The 4,538-nt window shown below is 44.5% G+C and overlaps 1 pseudogene; it reads right to left on the bottom strand.

Moving 5' to 3' along the window:
* Positions 1-704: 704 nt before the first annotated feature.
* On the bottom strand, positions 705-3,953 carry LOC119332654 (annotated as a pseudogene).
* Positions 3,954-4,538: the final 585 nt, after the last annotated feature.

Raw genomic sequence — 4,538 nt, 5'->3', positions numbered from 1 at the left:
CTACGAGAAATTTTATTTTTATATATGCATAACGTGTACAATATGTAGTATCGTAAAATACCAGCAAACGAAAAAGAATTAAATGAAAAACACAAAATTAAAGAAAAAATAGATCATAAAATCAAAACCCTCCAAACATTTTAATACCGGTCGGTGTTACCAACCGGTACTAAAGGTCTCCCCGGCCCGGCGCTGGCTCGTGCCACGTTGTGGCTCTTTAGCAGCGGTTCGTGCAAAACCGGTATTAAAGGGCACTAAAGGCCCTTACGAACCGGTGCTATATCCCGGTTCTGCACTAGTGATAGTGAGCCGGCTTGGGTCCTTTTGACCCGATCAGAACGGCGCCCTAACGACCGTGAGTGGCCACGCCGTCTGTCCCTAGCTGACATGGCCCTGACAGGTGGTCCAGGCATGTCAGAACCACCATTACAACGTAAGGATTCAACAACTTCGGTTTTTTAAACAACGAACCAAAAAAAGGTAGGTTTTAGGAGAATTAAAAAAGTGTCAGTTTTTCGGAATCCTACCCAAACTATGGTAGTTTTATGCTATCTACTCGCTAAATAACTTCTGTACACTTTTTTATTCCCCTTGTGATTTTTCTGACGGAAAAGGCAGGTGCCATGCCAGTGTCATGTTGATAGCCTATCATAATTTTCTGATGAATACTGATCGCCGTGGTGGCCTTCTCTTAAAAAAGTAAGGAAGTAAAGAATGATCAATGTCTGCAAGGTTTGGATGGCTAATTTTATGGGGAGAGTGCTGCCAGGGAGCGCAGAAGGCATACGCATACACCAGAAACTGAATTACCCTGACCGCCTGCTCACTTGCTAATTGCTATCGTTCCACTCTCGGAGGAACAACTTACACTATCCGCTTTGCTCTATGGATGTTTTTCAAAGTTCAGACCTCACCAGCCATCACGAGCCGTGCACGATCTCGCTCTCCAATTAACGGAGACACTTACACTGCCGTACCAGTAGCCTCGTCATCATGAGCCGTGCAGCAAGAGAACAAGAAACGAGACAAGCAAGCAACGCTGCACTCTGTCAAATGTAGTCACCCTGCACAATCTTCCTGGCGATGAACTTCCCCAGGAAATCAAATCCATGGCAGTAGAGAGCTTCGATCTCAGCACGCGTGCCCGTCTCGACCATCCGCGTCAACTCTGCCCTGTGCGTGTCCTGCAGGCACAACACCAGCTTATAACTTCCCGGTATTGAAGTTGGAGGGGCAATGCATTAGGCGGTCTCCTTGGCGCTGTACTGGAATTCAGAGAAGAAACTACTCCCTCAGATCCATATTAATTGACCCTGGTTTAGTACAAAGTTAATCAGTAATTGACTCTTAACATTGCCAGATGGTCCATAACGCACATGAATAGTTTCGGAAGACTTGCAATAAGCGTACTGGTTTTGAGTTCAGGGTGATCAGTTGATTGCATATGGGGGCATATTTAAAGGAATTAAAACTTCTCGTAACAAGTGAAACTTGACCGAGAAGTCTGGTGCTGCACTGCTACCTCGTACAGTGATACTCGTGTCCATATGGAGTACATGCTTAACACTGCCATATATGACCCATACTCAGCCGTGGAATATACCCAGGGAAGATGCTCAGTGCATTTCAGAGCTCTTGATTTTGTGAGCCAATGTCATGATCAAATTTACCAAAACATATCGTTAGTCATGCATCTCTCAACCACGGCAGTCTTAGTAGAGCCAACAAGGTATCAGGTGGCTTCAAATATAAATGATGAAAATGTTATCTGTTGCCACATGAATACTCTGAAGGCTACGTAAAGAATTGCTGTGTATACTTTTTTGTTGTATTAAAATTGGACTTCTATATTTTTAACACACCACAGACTCTGAAAATTGACAAATAGCAGACACACCTGCAGAAACTTAGATGACAGCAAGCTTTTGGCGATCTGCAAATCACGAGGTTTCAACTCCTGGAATGCACTCTGAGGGATAAGTTGCAGATCATCTCCTCTTAGTCCAAGCCATTTTACATTGCAAGCTGGAAGAAGAATATCATTAATGTTGTTTTGAAAATATGGGTTTGATCAAGCTTTGATCATCCAAAGGAATACCGTATCTGTATGATTCCAAGCCCATTGATATGCTTCCATATTTGTAAGTACACAGTATAGAGAGCCCCGCAGGGTTCCTGAATTGAGAAGAAATCTAACTTTATCCAGAAAACAAACAACCAGAATATTATGCTCCCTCCGTCCCGAATTACTTGTCGCAGAAATGGATATATCTAGACGTATTTTTAGTTCTAGATACATCCATTTTTGCGACAAGTAATTCGGAATGGAGGGAGTACATATTAACATTAGAAAGTGCTTCCGTTCACAAAAGAAAGCATTAGAAAGGGCTTAACCAGTCCACTAATGCAAATATTGGCATATTTGGAAAAGTCTGGCTCAGTCGATGCAAGATAAACCTGTTTCAGAACATTTAAAGATAAGTTGGATCAGTACGAGTAACTAGTATAGTCAACAACATAAAGGAGTGTATTAGAGGTACAGAACCTTGTGGCGATATCAGGATATCCTTTTGCAGTGATGAGGATACATGGAATCTGATTATATAAGCGGTCTTCAGCCAGCCTCTGAAATATGGCATCCTTGTTCAAATAGGAGGGCTGTCAGCTGGAATTAAATCAAGTGGAATACAGCAATGCATTGTAAAGGGCAAAAACAGTACCTTCTCCACTACAATGAGATAACGGGCATCTGAAGACAAATTTAATCTGCTCAATTGGTTCAGATCCCCAGTAATGGCATGCCCAGAAGGTCCAAGAATGGAACAATCAATGTGTTCTTCCTCCGGTTCCTAAGACGAAGACAAGGTTGAGGCTGTTGCAGTTTCATGAGGAGGCAAACAAGAGTTTTATTGATCCCCTTAACAGCAGCACATATTTGTATCAGGCAAACCAGTTTTCAGCATACACACACATGCAACACAAGTCGTCCAATCAGAGCCCCTCTACTTGATGCCATGATTCCTAAACTCTGCCTTGTGCAACGGAGCAATGAAACAACATCTACACAAGACCAAAGTGCAAAATCTGAGTAAGCGACTATGGATATGTCACATGATGACGAAAAAGGAACAAAATGCAGTGTTTGGATTTTGAAGACCTTGGATAGTTTGATTGACATGACGCTGACAGCTGAAGTACTTGGGTGAGTCCGATAGTAGTTTGTAGAACAACTCCCGCTGGGTGACAAGCTTCCCTTCGCCCAAGATCTTGTAGCACATCTCCATGACTTTCCATACTATTAAAATTACACAACCATTTTATAGATGACTAAAAAGATGCGTCCAATCATGAAGAATGCATTCCTGACATACTGCAGAAATCAACAACAACAACAACCTCTGACGAATGCCTTGGCATCATTTTCTCTCATTAGTGACCTCTTGCAAAAGGCGTAGGACAGATAAACCGATGAAACATCGCTCAGCAAGCCGCTGCGCAGGCTGCAATTGGTGGACTTGCGGGAAATCTGTTGTGCCCACAACACTTAATCAGACAAGCACAATGCATTCATCACATGGATGAAACAGCCATGACTGCATTTATGAGGTGAGATGAGATAAGATGGAGGGTATGGGGTTTGTGGACCGGCGTACCAGGGGGAGGACAGAGATCCGGAGAAGAGGGAGACGAGAGCGCGGCGAGGAAATTGAGCACCGCCACCTCGATCCTTGCCCGAACCTATGGAGAGAAGCAAAGCATGTCGATTCGATCAGAGGCAGGGGCGGACGAGGGAAGTTGGGGCAAGAGTGGAGTGACGTATGACAGACCTCGGGCGGCGAGAGCATGTCGGCTGAGCAGAGGCGGCGGTCCGCACCGAAGAGCGAGGCCGCGGGCACGTCCGCCTCCGCCTCCGCCTCCGCCATCCGCCATCCGCACTGCACTTCCTTCCTCGGGGGGACGAAATGGCAGCCGGCCCTTAGAGGCTCTTTATGCTGTGATGGGCTGGGCTGGGCCCTAGTGAAGCATTTGGGGCCTCTTTGGCATCTCTGGCCCGACTCAAACCATGCTTTGCATGTACGTAGTTTGTTTGCATCCATTCCCTTTAGTGTGTTTGCTTGCCTATATGTTTGCTTGGTTACATACAACACAAGTGTTATGGTAACTTTTTGGTGGGTTTACCATCACACACACAACAACATAATAGTCACAACATAAACCATTAGCACATGATAAACCATAACCATACTTTGCCATACAGTACTAATAATCATGTTCATAAAAGTACTAACGTAATAGTACCACAAAGTCTTCAAACATGACTAACAAACCAGAGATATGATAGTATATATAACACCCTAAGCACCCTCAACATCCATGTCAAATGCTTTGTGGTGCGGCTCGCACTTGGCCACCACCTCACCGTCCTCATTGATGAAGACGATCACCTTCAAGTTTGCAGGACTCACCAACTTGAAGGTGAAAAGGCGCCCGATCCTGACGTCATTAGCTACATAGAAGCCGACCAAACCCTTATTAAG

The sequence above is a fragment of the Triticum dicoccoides genome, chromosome 7A, assembly GCF_002162155.2.
Source record: "Triticum dicoccoides isolate Atlit2015 ecotype Zavitan chromosome 7A, WEW_v2.0, whole genome shotgun sequence".
In the NCBI taxonomy this organism is placed as follows: Eukaryota; Viridiplantae; Streptophyta; class Magnoliopsida; order Poales; family Poaceae; genus Triticum; species Triticum dicoccoides.
This window is presented reverse-complemented; position numbering and strand designations above follow the sequence as displayed.